Source organism: Camellia sinensis, chromosome 15 (genome assembly GCF_055761805.1).
Source record: "Camellia sinensis isolate YWXY chromosome 15, ASM5576180v1, whole genome shotgun sequence".
Lineage (NCBI taxonomy): Eukaryota > Viridiplantae > Streptophyta > Magnoliopsida > Ericales > Theaceae > Camellia > Camellia sinensis.
The window spans coordinates 77,116,766-77,133,909 of NC_138975.1; the positions used below are offsets into that span (position 1 = coordinate 77,116,766).

General features: G+C 34.2%; 1 pseudogene across 1 annotated transcript in view; it reads right to left on the bottom strand.

Moving 5' to 3' along the window:
* Positions 1-2,126: 2,126 nt before the first annotated feature.
* Positions 2,127-17,144, bottom strand: part of LOC145813881 (calcium-transporting ATPase 3, endoplasmic reticulum-type-like) — a 141,512-nt pseudogene continuing 126,494 nt past the window's right edge. The window contains exons 16-19 of the transcript XR_014357280.1: positions 14,163-14,217; positions 13,906-13,991; positions 4,807-4,855; positions 2,127-2,655 (exon numbers count right to left, since the gene is read on the bottom strand). The product of XR_014357280.1 is annotated as a calcium-transporting ATPase 3, endoplasmic reticulum-type-like (transcript). The remainder of the gene's footprint in view (positions 2,656-4,806; positions 4,856-13,905; positions 13,992-14,162; positions 14,218-17,144) is intronic.

Here is a 17,144-nt window from a genome sequence, read left to right on the forward strand (position 1 = left end):
GGTGATGGGTGCTCTCTCTCTTCCCTTTCTCTCTTCTTTTTTCCTCTCTCTTCTCTCTCTTACTCTTTCTTTTTCTCTTCCTCTTCTTCCCTATTCTCTCTTCTTTCTTCTCTCTTCTCTCTTCTCTCTCTTCCTTCCTCTATTTCAACGATATAAGAGGGAAAGAAAAAGAAAAAAAAAATTAGAGCCCTTTCGGGCCAAGTTTTTTTTGAGCTAGGAAGGATTATTCGTGTGGAAAATTACTGGCCACCCAACTTACCCTAATAGCTAGTATTTTTTTTTTTTGCTACTGGTTGCACCTGTAGTCCATAATTTTGTCCTTTTATGTCATTTTAATGCTCACAGTTAGTCCAATTGTATTTTTTTTTTGTGGTTTCTAATTGCACTCGTAGTCCGGAATTTTGTCCCTTTATGTCATTTAATGCTCACAATTAGTCCAATTGACATCACCAGTTTGGGATTTTGATAGAAAATAGTCACTAAATTAACTGAAGTTAGTTAATAGAGTTAATCAAATTTACAATTTTACTCCTAAAAGCATGACACGTCACTCATATGTTCATTTTTTATTTAAAAAAACGCCAACAATTGTAAATTATAAATGACTCAAATGACAATTGTAAATTATAAACCAACCTGAGACAATCATAAATTCATAATTAAAATTGAATCAATTGAATTTTATTTATTTATTTATTATTTTAATTTTATTTGCAGAAATTAATGATTAATTGTTAGAATAACACTTAAAGAGAATTGATCTCATCCCTTCTACTACAGATCACTTTTTAGTCTTACCTCTCCATTTCACTTCCAAGATAACAAGCAAGAGCCAATTGAAATTATAAATGACTCAAACAACAATGGCCAAAATAAAGTCAAAAATTTGGTCAAAACTCTTTTATAATAAAATTTTAATGCATTAAAAACAAATATAAAAAGTTTTCTTTAAAAAGTCTAACACATACTACTATTATCAAAATATTCTTAGCGACTAATTTAGTATTTTAATTTTTAATAAAATTAATATTTTTACTCTATTTCACAATAACATTTTACTGACTATCAAAGTAACACTTTATTGTCTTCTTAAACAGGACAGTAACAAAAAAAAAAAAAAAAACAGAATATGAAACAACAACCGATCACAGTGATGATGGGAAGAAGGTCACAGCTTTGATAGCAACATCAACTATAGCAAATATGATTTGTTTGCTCAATTTGCTGCTCTCAAGACCTCTCTTCTTCGCTTTTCTTTTTCTTCTGATCCTCGACTGTGTCCCAATAAGTAACAGAACAATTGCAAGTGATGATGGAGTGGATGAAGATGGAGTGCAGAAACTGGTCCAATGGGCCATCGACTCTGCTCGACTTGATCCTTCTCCTCCCACTGGTTCTGATAATATGATAACGACAGCAACAACGATAATGACATTGAAATTGATATTGACAATCATCAGAAAGAAGAAGATGAAGAAGAAGAAGAAGAAGAGATCATGTTTGTTTGTGCAGAAATGTTTACTGAATTCAACTAAAAAGGTAAATTTGTCAATAAAAATGCACCTGTACAATATTGGTGTCTTTGAAAGAAAAATCTATCTTAATGGACTTTACACAATAAAAATTGTTTTAGTGTTCCTTTCAACAAAGAATGGCTCAAGGGAGGGATTTTGGACAAATTTTTCCTAATAAAGTGACTACTGGTGTACTTTGCACTTTGATTTTTTCTTTATTTAAATTAAGGCCAAAATTCTAGTGTAATCAAATTCACAAAGCCAAAAAAATCCAACTCACCCATCCAGCTGGTTCGAAACTGCCATCTTCAACCAACTGCCAAGTTTCAAGATTGGCAGTTTGAGAGCTGCTGAATCAACTTGGTACAATACAACTACTACTAGCCAGCATATCTCACCAACACTACTAACTTTGCTATGTTTAAAAGGTAGATGTCTCTTGAACCTTTATGATCAATCTTGGGTGGCAATTTTCTTTGTAATAATGACATATATTGTTATTGTGACTCATTAGTATGTAATGCATTGTAATAATAAAATAAAATATAAATCTTCGGCAGCCCATGAACCTCCATTATCTTAAAAAGAAAAAGCAACCTCTGGCAACGAGAATTTGAGTCATCATGGACAAAGATTCAACTGCTTAAAAAATCAATCTGAACAATGTTTGTTTCACCGTAACTTCAGGACCATGTATTTTGAGGGCAAATTGTATACAAGAAGGCGGCCGTGAGTAGTACTTGTTCTATGCCAAACCAAAACCCCTTAAATTCTATAAATTATAGTCAGACAGCATTTTGAGAAAAGTAGTCTATGAGATCCGAGAATACTAGCAGTTGTCCTTTTTCTATTTCTTACAACATATAAAGCCAATTGGCATCAGTGAATGAGAATAAAACTCACAGCAGACTGGAATAGTCTGTGCAATTGTATTGGAAACATCTTGGGTAGTTCCTCGGCACAATGCAGATGAAAGCAGAAGAGAGAAACATGACTGAATGGTGTTTCACAAAAAACTGTAGGTTAGTAGGCCAACCTGAACGTCGCGCCAAATTTGGTACATATTCCACTTGTCATTTATTATGTAATTCTGTCTTTGGAAGTATATCAACTCTTCTCACTCTGAGCTTGGATCGTGCTCCTACAACAAGAAGAACAACCATCAAAATATGTTAGTGTATCTTTTGATTATTGTGGACATAGAACACTCAAAGCGGGCATCAGAAATCTCATCCCATGTAAGACAACCTGTCCTCCCAAGGGTGAAATTAATATAATCTAATTCCCAATAGAAGTAGCTTGATACGAGGTAAAATATATTTGAACAGGATTAGCTATTAGACTATTATGGACGAGGTTGTTTGTAGGTTATAAATTGTGGTCTGTGATGGTTTGCATGGCAATGGGTTATGGACAGAGACAGACAGACACACACACACACACACACACACACACACACAGAGATGGGTCTACTTTAGAGATGGTTGATTGGGTGGTAGCTAAGAAGCGTTGACACAGACACAGACACGGATGCGGAAACGGACATGGACACAGACACGGGACACGGCAATTTCAAAATTATGAGAACACGGGCACGACAGTAAAATATGTTTTCATATATATATATATATATATATATGTATTTGCTATCTAGATTAATATTATATTCACAATCAATCAACATTAAGAAAAACTAACTCTAATTCTTTTTTTTTAAAAGCACTTTCAAATTAACATTTACAGTTTATATTTTTTATGGATGATCTATTAAGTATTTAAATCTAAGAAAAAAATAATAAACATTCAATATTCATCACAAGCATTAAATAAAATGGGGAAATAGACAATTTAGCATGTCCCCAAAGTATTCCCTAAAAATAAATTAATTAAATAAGGCGACACGCCATGTGGTGTGTCCCATACGTGTCCCCAAAGTGTCTACGTGTCCGACACGGATACGGCACTTATTTTGAAGTGTCGATGCTTCATAGGGTGGTAGTCATCGGCAATGACTATTAGAGGTGATCACTATTAATGGGGTTAGGACAGAGTAACTTGATGACTCAATGTGAGTTAGGATTGGAATAACATTCCATTTGTTTTGGCAGAAAATATTTTTCGTATTTTCTAGAGTTAGATACTATAGAAAGCAAAAGCAACATAAAATGTTTTGTGGCGGTCAATGGAAAACAAGCTCATTTGGGAAAAAAATATTTTCAAATTTCAAAAGATAGAAAATGTTTTCCGAACTTAAGTCTTACCAACACAACCACACTATTACCATCATCATCACCTCCAAAAACCCGACCATCATCTCCACCACCACCACCACTATCGCCAACATTACCTTCACCACCTCCGCCGCCAAAACCTCCACCTCACCCGACTACCACCCCACCGCCATCAACACCAACTGCCCCACCTCCTCCTACCACTACCACTACCACTACCACTACCACTACTACTACTACTACCACTAACACTAACACTAATACAACAACTAATACATTAGTTTCAAAGTCGCAACTAGACATAGGAAAACATTTTATGAAAAAAAAAAAAAATTCATAAAAATATTTTAATTACAAAATGCTTTCCTCAAACAAAGTAAGAATTACTATGAATAATAAAATATGTAAATTTTCTGTTGCAATCATCATCACAAGGGAAAATTGTTTTTTCAGAAACATAAGAGGGTGTTGTGATTGTTAGAAACCTAAGGGGTGTAGTCTATGTTACATGGAATTGGATATGAGCATCGGGTGCAGGTATCTGTCCAAAAGTTGGACATTCACAACCATTAATCTTAGGATATCGAGATGTGTCCAAAAGTTACATATGGAGACACATCATGGACACACACACACACACACACACACACACACACACACACACACACACATATATATATATATATATAACATATCATATAATATAATATACTTAGATAAGATGTTTTAAATTATGTAGAAATGTACATGAAATTAATTATGATTAAGAGACGTGATATTCCTCTCTAACCCATGTGTGAGGTTAGAAATGTGTCTTTAATAGCAAATGTAAGTTTCATTTTTTTTCAAGCATCGTAAAAAATTAGAAGATTCAAGTGTCTAAATTTACAGGTGTTGGACATGTTGGACACATGGCACTCTTACCTTTATTATATTCCATGGGCACGGTCGGGGAAAATAAAAGAGTCCATATAACACACATGTAAGTACAATTTACACAAAGCATGTGAATAATAATAATAATAATAAAATTGGAAAAAAAATAATTAAGATGACCTCACCACTTGTATTTCTTGAGAAGAACTTCAGTATCTCGTCAATTATAATAACCTATGCCAGGTTGACAATATCGTAAGTAATGTCAAATAAGAAAGAGATCCAAATATGAAACAGAAAGTGATGCAGTGTATTATATTTAAATCAGAAACAATTAAACAAAATAGTCTACATATAAGATATTACTTGCTACTGTAGGTTTCACTAAGCTATTCAGGAAAAGAGCTGAAGTTATTCAAGAAAGGGGTGAAAATTATCAGTTGAAGACATCATTAAAGCTATTCTGAGTAATGGAAGAGACGCTACCATGACACGGTGACAACTAGAAAGGAAACAAAGAAAAGTAATTAATAAGATTTTATCCATAAAACAAAGTGTGATTTGAAAATTTAACTAAGCCACCACCATATTTGAGGCTCATTGAAGAAATTCCCTATTTATTAACTCTCACAACCCATTCAACAAGTAAATAGAATTTGGCGTTAATGTCTGGGTACTAAATGTAAAGATGTTGCTAATTCCAATCATAGAGCAAGGCATCCTTCAATGCCAGTCTTTTAAATGTAAACACTACAATGGAACTATAAACATAAATTCAACCCAACTATTTGACTTAGAGATTGTTGTTGATGATTTTCATTTTTAAATTTTCTAAGACAAGTGTCGAATGAGTTATTTAGATCCAAAGGCATGTCTAATAAATAAGTAAATAACAAGATTGCTTCTCCATAATAATGTGGTATATACATCCCCTACATTTCAATTATGGATGGGAAAGTAACATATTAGCCGTCCATCAGTTTTACTACATAGGGGCCGTTTTTAGATTATTAGATTATAGCTTTAAATAGAAGTTGTTAGCTTGTTTGGTGTAGATGTTAGATTATACATTTAAGCTGGAAGGTAGTGTTTGTTAGAATAAGTTGTATACTACCTTTCATTGTGTAATTATCATTTTGCCCTTATAAGAAATGCAAAAATTGTGAAAAATAATTTTTTTTTTCAAAATTTCATTTTCAGAACTATTTTCATAATTTTTTTACACACAGGAAGACTGCAATCTGGATATGTGGGTTAGCTATGGAGGAAAGCTTTCCTTCCAAAGAACATGTCTCACAGTAAGATTATATTTTGCCAAATAATGGGATGTTTCTTTACAATTTGTACTGTGATACCCCTGTTCCGTATTATGCTAATTGATCCTCCTTATGCATATGATTATGTGTTTGATATGATTTTGAGTGCCATTTATATGAATATATGTGGTTTTGAATTTCTATCTATTCACCATAGGAATATCTGTTTGATTATCTGCTTTGGAATTTAAATTGAAGGCCTTATCGGCCACAGAACCTGAAATTGATTGCGCCATCGTGATTGGCATAATTTTTAGAGTCTACGGTGAAATTTGATTGAAAATTGATTCGGATCAAAATAATTAGATTCAGAATGATCAATTAAGTGCCCAATTATTTAATATTAATAATTTTGACTAGTGGGACTTACATAAGAGGGCACAATGCACTCAATTCCTCTCTTTTATCCATTTGGGCTGAGATTTCTCTAGAGAGGGAGAGAGAGGGCCGGTTCTAGAGAGAGAGGAGGAGTTATGCATTTTGATCCAAGATTGTGAAATTGGAAGTTAAAACTCAAAGAACATTGAGTGTTTGAAGCTCCTAGGTGAGTAATCAATTCTTGATTTATGAATTATGTAATTTTGTGAAATCAAGTAGTATGGTAGCTCATGGCTAAGATTGAGCTGAATTTGAAGTTAAAATGAACATGCATGTGCATAATTGTTACAATTTTGGGTGTTCTAGCATGTAGCATGTTAAATATGAAGAATGGAGCATCAAACCTTACATGCATGAGTAGTTCTGTGTAGCTTCATGATTTGGAGCATCATTTGTACCATTTGTAACAGAAATGAATTGGTTTTGTTGAATTGAAAGTCATAGAACACATGCATGTAAGGAATTGCTATAAATTTCCATGTTTGAGCACAATGTGTATGATCCATGTTGAATTTTTGGTTTAAGTCCATATATTTGATCATTTCTTCACCAATTAGTTGAGAATAATGAGTATCCTCCACATGCAAGTACAAACCATGGAGGTATTGGTCTTGAATGTTTAAAGTTAATGTGTTGGTGATGAGTTTGGGTCAATTTGAGCCATACATGTGATTAATTTGTGAAATTGAGCTCCATCGTGTTGTAATTTGGTGTTGGTACCGTGTTAGTATATGATTATGTGAAGTTTGAGCCAAAAGCATGCATCTAGAACCATTGAATGTCGAGTTGGAGCTCAAGAACATGTTCTGAAAAACCCAAAAAATTTGATGTCCGCTCGAGCGGGGAAACCGCAGCTCGAGCGTGAATTTTGTGCTTCCAGTATTTTTGCAGACTTGGATGTCCGCTCGAGCGGGGAAGTTCACGCTCGAGCGGGGAGCTATGTAGACAGACCTTCAGCTCGAGCGCCAGACTTCACGCTCGAGCGTAATTTTGATGCATCCAGCACTTTTGAAGACCTCATGGGTCCGCTCGAGCGGGAAGTCCACACTCGAGCGGGGACCCTGTTTTCTGAAATTTTGAAAAGACATTCTGAGTTTCGTTTTCCATTCTCTGTCACTTCTAAGTACTCTTAGGCATGCATTGAGCATTGTAATTGAGTTAGAAGAATAAGAATAAAGCCTAGAGAGGAATATGTGAATTAAAGAACGGATTGAATCGGTTGTGACCCATATGTGTTATGTGATGTGTAGGGTCAAGCTCCAGGCCAAATCAACCAGCCGATCACTGTGAGTAATATTTTAACAAAGATATCTGAAATATGTTATTGTCCAATTGCTTACGTCCATGTAAGTTTTATAAGATTCGTTGATTCGATTGGTGGACAATGTTTGCTATACCAAATGAATGGGGCAGAGGCCGTTCTGACAAGAATAAATGGATGGGCCAGAGGCCGTTTGACAAGAACGAATGGATGGGCCAGAGGCCGTTCTGACAAGAATAAATGGATGGGCCAGAGGCCATTTTGACAAAGCGAATGGATGGGCCAGAGGCCTTTCTAACAAGAATGAATGGATGGGCCAGAGACCGTTTTGACAAGAACGAATGGATGGGCCAAAAGTCGTTTTGACAAGAATGAATGGATGGGCCAGAGGCCGTTCTGACAAGAATGAATGAATGCCAGAGGCCGTTTCGACATGAATAAATGAATGGGCCAAAGGCCAGTTTGACACGAATAACAGTTTGACACGAATGATAGTTTGACACGAATAACAGTTTGACATGAATAACAGTTTGACATGAAAGTATGAATGGGCCAAAGGCCAGTTTGACCTGAATGATACTAATGAATTGGGCCCGAGGCCGTATGATGTGTTTGGAACCGCAATTACCTAACTTACATATGTCTATGTATGTGTGTATTAGTTAGAAATATAAACTGGGCCCAAGGCCGTTTGAGGTGTATTATTCCAATGTATATTCTTTATTTGATATTGTTCACTGGGCTTTCGCTCACGCTCATTCATGTGTTTGTAGGTGAGCCAAGAGAGGTCTAGACCCAGCCTCAGTGAAGTCTGTATGGAACAACCAAAGTTTTGAAGAGTCAGCCCTTGTGTCTCACGCACGAGACACGTCTTCGCCCTTTTGCCATTCTGTGTATTTTCGTCATGTTGGCGAGGACTTTGGTATACGTCTGTGTATAGTTTTGGTTGGTTGACTTAGATTTGAATGATCCTGTCTGTACAGAACCTTATGCTACTATACTTTCTGTTGCGAGTTATTAACATATGTAAATGTGGAATGTTATGATGTGCATATAAGCACGGCTCTATGGACAAAGTTTTAAATTTGCTTCCGTTTGGCTCCTTTATTCTGATGAGTTTTGCCTTATTTGGTTTGAGGTCGTAGGTAATCTCGTGATTACTGGCCGGTTATGGCCTTAACCCATAGGGGCGGGTTCGGGTCGTGACATGTACTATACATGTACCCAATAGTTTTTGGGTCTGATTTAACATCGATTGAATTCCCGTTGTTCCATGACTAGAGCATCATGAACTGCACAAAACCCTAATCCGTAAATTGGATTTTTTTCTTCTCAAAGTCATTACAAAAACCCTAAATTGTGGATTGGATTCTTCCATAAATTGCTACAGATTAACAACCACCATCGTAGAAAGCAAAGTACAAATCAAAATCGAAATCTATTTGGTGGTTGTGATCCAAAATCATCAAACCCAAATCTGTAGCAAAGGGATCAAAGATAGTAAAGAACTGAACCAAAATCATCAACAAGTTCAGGTGCTTGTCATCTAGGCAACGAGTTGCCTTCGTTACACATATCTGATTGTCGTCACCCAGCTTCAGAAGTTGTCGGCCGCATCGTCACCCATCTTCGGTAGTTGTCGGCAAGTCATGTTGCCAAGTCGAAAGAATCAAAGAAAATGAGTAGAGAGAGAGAGAGTCATGAGGGAGAGAAGCAGTGAAATGAATGGTTGGGATATTCATATAGTGGCACAGCTGTAATTCTTGCAAAATCCAAGGGATGTTTAAATAATTTCACCCATTAACACAGCTTTCTGCATAAACTATAAGTCGAGAAGCACCTCTTTCAGTGGTTGCAATAAACAGCTTATTTGGGGCCAAAATAAGCTGTGTTAAGCCATAAATCGATCCCATTAAGCTACCCCAAATACTCATTTTTAACTTAATATGAGTTAAAAGGTGATAAAAGCAGCTTATAAGCTACACCAAACACCTACATTCCAAGGGAAACTAACCCACAATAGAGAAATGCAGTAATCAGGTACACATGTGCAACACATTTGACAGGGGCAGAGAATACCACTCTCTATCAATAACAAGAAAAAAGTAGCAATTCATGTCATTTGTCTATTAATTTTAACAATATCATAACGCAGTTAGCAGCAGAAGATGTACCAACATGGCAAGATAATAAACGCCGATACTCAGAGAGAATATGAACATCAGCAAACAAGGAATGTAATCAAACTACTCATAGGAAATGAAAGATACAAAACAACAATCCACTCAGCCCAAGACAATGGCGTCACCTGCAACACAAAATTCAAATATTTTAATTAACAACCTTATGTAAGGGGGCAAAAAAGTCGAATCATATAAAAGAAATTGCAGTAAATAGATAGAAGTAGAAGATAAATCACTTACGGAAAAAAGAATAGACAGAGGTCGCACATACAAGATAAGCATATGAAGGAGCATGGTCAGTACAATTGAACCAACAAGCCGCAGATTACTCCAGGGCGGGATAACACTAAAAATAAAGTACAGGTTAGTGGTATTTATTTATTTTCTTTTTCAGTGTTTGAATAAACAACAACATCTACAACTGAGAATGAAAGACAAAAATATGACTTTCACTTATAATAGTAGCTTGAAATTATAAAAGATGGTTAACATAGCTGACTCTGAACCTATCATTGGTCAACAAATACAGCAGGAATTTTAAAGAAAGCCTTGATCTCTGCACCTTCTATCTATAAATATATAGTACAAAGAACAAACAGAATTCCAACAATAAACTTCCCGATTTGAAGAAAATTGTTTACATTTGGAAGGGAGTCTGAGGATTTCAGCATCTCAAATGCATTAAAATAGGCCAATTGAAAGGATAGAAGTTTTGGCATTGTGTGTGTGCAGAGTCTTCAGACCTGCAAGTGTGAATGTGCTTGGTTGTGGAAACATTGGGTCAAATGAACAGCTGAGATTTTATTTTATTTTTGTTTATTTAAATATATATATATATATATATATATATTTTGTAGGAGAAACAGAACAGCCAAATTTACAAGTGGTCAATTCTGTTCTTTCAAAGCCTTTCAACTACACTTTGCTTTGCAAACACTATTTTCAATGGTATTCTTCATGCAGTTTAGTTTGCTGCACTTCTGAGAAGCCAAGAAGTAGTATCTTAATGAAAAGCAGTATTCCAAATCTATCACCATTAAAAGTGTTTCATGGCCACTTGTATTAGTGAAAAATTAAGGCCTTGTTTGGTTTGTATTTGAGAAACATGTTTTGAGATAAAAAGTACGAAAATTTGTTTGGTTTGGTTTTTTTTCAAAAGATGTTTTGAAAAATTATTTTGAGAGAGTTTTGGAAAAAGTGATTGATTTGATGTGTATGAGAGAGAGATTTGTTTAGAAAATTTGTAAACCAAACAAGTTTTGAAAAAAAAAATTGGAAAAATTTGTTTGGTTTGATTACTTTTGAAAACTTATTTGTAGAGAATTTTTCCCAAAATTTGTGAGAAACACAAACCAAACAAGGCCTAAAAAACTTTATTCTTCCCTGATTTGATTTTATACAGTACCTTATGGGAAGAAGATGGAAATCCAAGAAACTAGCTATAACCATGTTTTTACATGTCACACATTCAGCATTCAAATGAATCGATCTGGGGACAGAGACAGTATCAAAGTTGAGATGAAGTTTGAGGTTCAAGTGAATACTTACAGGAGAGATTGATTTTCACTGAGATTATTCAATGCATTGAACATCTCAACAACAACAAGCACTGTCATTGACTAGTACAAAATGTTAGTGTAGAAAAAGGATAATTTATGGGCATGCACAACCAATAATTCTGTTGAACAGAAAAATCAAACCATTGTCAATGCAGATCATGGGATCAACAATAAAATGCCGAATGCTTATTGTTGAAAAAAAGACATATGCAGTGTTAGCAGAGTCCTTTTAAAAATAATAATAATAATAATTAAGTTCAAACATATTGTACCTGTACCACGTATTGTACCTGTACCACGTATCTCTTCAATATATCTTCATAGTTTGGCGAAAACGACGTTGTTTCATGCATTATGTAAACAAAAATAAAAATAGAACTGAATCGTAGTGAATCGTAATGAATCGTAGTGAATCACAATGAATCATAGTGAATCGTAAATTGAATCGTACGATTCAATCAATTTCTTATTCAACAGCACAATTCGAATCTTTTTTTTTTTTTTTTGAAACTTGTATCTAATCGTATGAATCGAATCGTGAATCATATGATTCTATCAACCATGGGTATTTGTACTTCGTATGGTACTTCTTCATGCATATTGTACACGAAAAATGTACCAAATTTTTTCTTCTTACTTTTTGCCGTACCCCAGACACACCTAGTACACTAAAGCCATAGCATACCTCAATCAAAACAATATTTTGTTCTATATAGAGGTAAAATTAGTTTCATTAGACATTATTTATTTGTTCTTTTTTTAAGCTTAGCATGATTTTAAAACTAAGTTATGACTTGTAAGTTATTTAATATAATGACATGTAATTTTTGTTTATACCTTTACTTTTTGCCATTAAATATGAATTGTAAGTTGGATCTTCTTAACAAACTAAAGCATTAAACTAATTTTTGTATTACATTACTCAAAATTAAAAATAAAAATATGTTTTTATAACCGGACCTAACTGTACTTGTACCCTACTTTTTTTAGATTTTACCCTATCGACTCTCACCGGTATCGTACCAATACACATACCCGTACACACGCTTCGTAGCTTTGCATGGTTGCTTATTGTATAATTTGGTTCTGAATAGAAACTGAAAGACACACAGCCCAGACGGCAGCTAGAATATTTTCACAGCTAGATGTAAAGTTATAGCAATTTCAAAGATCAAATACAAATATATTGACAATTAGAAATGGGCAAATTACATATACCCCCTTGAGGTTTAGCAAAATTATAAATACCCCCTGAGGTTTGAAAAATTACAGATACCCCCCTGAACGTTTTTCATAACAAATTAGGGGGCAAATTGTTATGAAAATATAAACCTCAGGGGGGAGGGGGTATCTGTAATTTTCGAAACCTTAGGGGGCATCTATAATTTAGGTAAACCTCGAGGGAGGTATATGTAATTTGCCCATTAGAAATTATATAAAGGGAAGCCAAAAAGAAGAAAGTGAAGCAATTCCATTTACAATATGTCAAGCCAAGTGTGAACATAAACTTGTCCTCAAACTTGTAGACCATCGCTTTAATATGTGTATAACCGATAAATCAACTCATAATAGGGACACTGATGCAAGGTTAACCACATTTTTCCAGTCAGCTTGTAACAAATTTGGAGACATCTAACTCAAAATTAATTAATTATAGGTGAAGAAACCTCTAGGCCACATGAACCAAGCTTGGATGGCTTAGAGAAGCAACGTGAGACAAGTCTCTAACATAGCCAATTTTGAAATCAATCCTAATCTGATATTTACTGAATTTCCAACTTTATGGATTAAAGTGGGAATTAAATTCTTAAATATCTTTAGCTAAATTTTCTATTGGATTTAGCCTGAATTTAAATAAGAATAAAATAAAACTCAAGACATTTCTGTCTAAATTCTAAGTCTGGATTTTCCGAAATTTGGTCAAATATTTCACTATTCTTCCAAAATGTATTTCTTTGAATTTGGATCTGTTTATATTAAGACATCTAATCTGCAAGGGTGGAACCAAGATTTATATTGGGAGGGGCCAAATTGACGTACCCTTCAACCCCTTCCCCTTGCTCAACCCAACCATTCAGCCAAACCCTTTGAAACAGAGTAGCATGCGTGTATATATATGTATTTTATTAATAGTTTATATCCATAAAAACATAGAGAAGATAGAGAAAGGCACAAATCATAATTAACCAATGTAGGTAGTTATTAATTAGGAAACCCAACGATAATTTCAAAATTTATCAACACAAAAAATAGAATCAGTGGAGCACCTACAAGATATAAGAGACTGGGAGAGGCCACTAAACAAATTTTGTTAAAAAATTAAAAAACACGAGAGGCCAATAATGGAAAACAACGTATTTCTCATCTTTCATGCATGTACAGAAATATATATGTGGGTGAAATTAGTGAACTCAAGGGTGCCATCGCCTCATTTTGCCTGTATGTAGTTCTATCCACACTAATCTGAAGTCAAATTTTGTTGAGTTTATAAAGTTGGCGACTTTCAAAAGCATGGTTTGATGTCATACAAAACCAAAAACAAACGCAGCAAATATCACACAGTAGTCTAATATGAGATAGAACTTACCAATTCAACATTTGGTAATTTAGGCCCACTATCAGCAAAAACAAACCACCATATGAATCCCGCAATGGTGGCAAGTCCAACATAAGCTACAAAAACCAAATAATTCAGTCAATCAACCTCCTGCTATTGATCTTTGTAAAACTTGAATAGTGAACATGTGAAATACTCATCCAAATTTCTCTCATGGGTATGCTGTAAGAAGCATTCTGCAAATTGGACCACAAGGTGAAAAACAAAGAAGTGCTAACAGACTATACCTCCAATAACTAGATAACGAAAGAATAGCCAACCACTGACAACAGCTTCATTAACCTGCACATTCAAACAAACAAAAAAGTAAAATCATAGAAATCAGAAAGTTTTTCCCTTTCTAAGAAAAAAAAAACACTCGAACGTACTACTAGATTCACAATTCAATGAATTATACAAGAAACAAAGAACCATCATTATGGAATTGTGGAAACTGTAATATTATTTTGAGGGGGGATTAGTACGCTTAATTTTTGTTTCCTAATTAGTATTTAGTTCTTGGTATATATATTTAGAGCTTGTAATCGTTGTTTATGGAGATAATACACATATTGTTTGTAAATTCACATGGCATCAGAGCACATACCATACCCTAGCAGCAATCGCCATGAACCCTACTGCCCAGAAAATGGCCCACTATTAGGAAAAAATTTAACACAAAACTTTTCGTACCCTCACATATCCTTTTAAACAAATGGAGGCTGGGGGTATCAAACCCACCCCACCTCCCACCCCCTCTTCTTTTCTTTTCTTCCTATTTTTGAGGGTTAGAGCAGATCCACCGAGTTCGTATACAGAAGAAGACTGCACCAAGAATAAAAATATAAAAAGATAAATTTCAGAAATTTTTAGTATGCAACAAGTTTTCAACCGTACTAATGCATATATTATACAAAGTGCAACCTCTTGTGTGGCACGAGTTCACATCTTAAATTTGTGGAAGAACTTGATACGAGTATGTATTCCAACACTAATATGCTACAACATATTTCTTAAGACAATCCACTAGAAGGTACCATCAACAAATAAATTTACTCTTCAATTAGATTTTAGTTAATAGAGGTGACTTTACAAGTGTAATTTTTGTAAAAGACATGAAAATAGGATGGTTTTAGACTTTACCAGGAAATAATTTAAGGTATTCAACTTCTCAACTCAAACACTTGGAACTACAATCATGTCAAAGCTCTTCCATGCTCAAAACAGAATTGGGAAAATCTTTCACAATTAAAATGCACCCCACCAGCTTCTTGCTGAAACAGCTATAACACATTTCCTTTATTATTATTATTATTATTATCATTATTATTATTATTATTTTTTTAAAGTTAAGGTGATAGGCTAAATACTTTTAACTCTTATGACCTAAGAGCATGGACACTCGTAATAAAATGATGGACGTTGGACATCAACACTCATTGCATACTCCCCGATACATGTGAGCCACTCATCCAAACCTGTCCTACATATTTTTTATCCAAACCTGTCCAACATATATTTTTTTTTTAAACCAAACACACTTCGAACATTTGGGAGACACACATGTCCATTGCTTAGACACACACAAAACACACTGCAAGTTTGAAGAAAATTACTTGGGATCCAATAATAAAATAAAAACAATGCGGATATATAACTTAATCCCCCTCTTTCAAATTTTTTAAATTTCAGGAACAAAGCCTTCCAATTTTTTTGTGAATAGAACATTCTAAAATAGATATTTGAACTTTTTGTTTGCACTTCTTTTCTAATATGTAGAATGCGAAAAGTGATTTTTATTGTTTAGCTAACAAAAGATATATGTATTTCAGTATAAAAAATGAAAGGAATTTTTATTTTTTTTTCAATGTATATCTATTTTTTGTTGCGTCCTTGGTAGTGTTGTACGCTATTTCTTGGAAAATTATCATGGTGTTGTCTTTATATCGTGTCATATCTGTGTCTCACATCCGTATCATATTTCCTACCATATGAAATTTATAAATCATTTCTACAATTCCATGTTGACCTTGATAAAGTCAACCTAGATAAAGAGTTAGTTTCTCCACAAGAAATTTTCAACTTTTTGTAAATTTAGCTTCCTCTATTCTCCATGTCAGAAAGAACATTGAGCGCATTTAAGGTTGTTCATCTAAATAGACGAAAACCAAGTGAGTCATTTCAGCTATTTTACATGTACAAGGATACATATAGGCATGATTGGTTGTGTTCGTTTGTTGCTATCAGTTTACATTTTCCAAGAAACAAAGAAAAATTGGCAAACTATTTTCCAGGAAAATTTTCTAAAAGCAACCCAGTTTTTAGGAAACAACATGAAAACTGTTTTCACCAAAAAATCAAAACAATATGAAAACGATGTATAAACAATATGGATGTTTTCACAAAACCACAACTAAACACATGTGAGTGCAAATCTAATAGTATAATCTTTCTAATTCAAAAGCTTGGGATACGAGGACAATATTGGGATACAAGGACAAAGTTAAGTGTCAGCTTGTTCAGATTTGGTGTCAGTATTACAGACTCACTTAATGGTGGCTGAGAAGTCGTAAGCATATATAATATTAGAGGTTATTTTGCTATATAAACAATAAATTATATTATTTAAAAACATAGAAAACTCGAGCTTTTGTTTGTAAATTTTGCCAATAAATTATTTATAGTTCAAACATTTTCTTACAGCTGCACCTATATGGAGAAGTCTAGATCACCATCACAACTATGATTGCCTTTGGCAACCTATTCAACCTAGGTTTCCAGCTCCAAAAATGATAAATTCCAACCATGTAATGAAATTTTCTCTTTGACCACGTTTCATTCTGTTCCTCTCTTCTTCCATTGGTAACAGTAGCAGTGTCCACACTTTGGCCTATACTATATCAGCTTTCATGGTCTGAACACGGGGGTAATGTGACAAGCCCATGTAACACAATTCTTGATACCAAACACAATGGAAGGTCCAATACTAGCATTAACCAAAAGTTTTGTTTTGTTTATGATGCATAATAGACAGAAGCTTACAGCGTCTATTTTTCACTTTTCAAAAATAAATAAATCAATCACATCTCTTAACATTGCAGGAACAGTTCACAAGAAATAGAAAAATAAAAATAAAAACTTTCCACAAGCGCTATCTAAAATCAAACAATTTCCTTCAAAGACCAACAATCATACAATTCTATAAAATTTTGAATTTTTTAAAGACAATA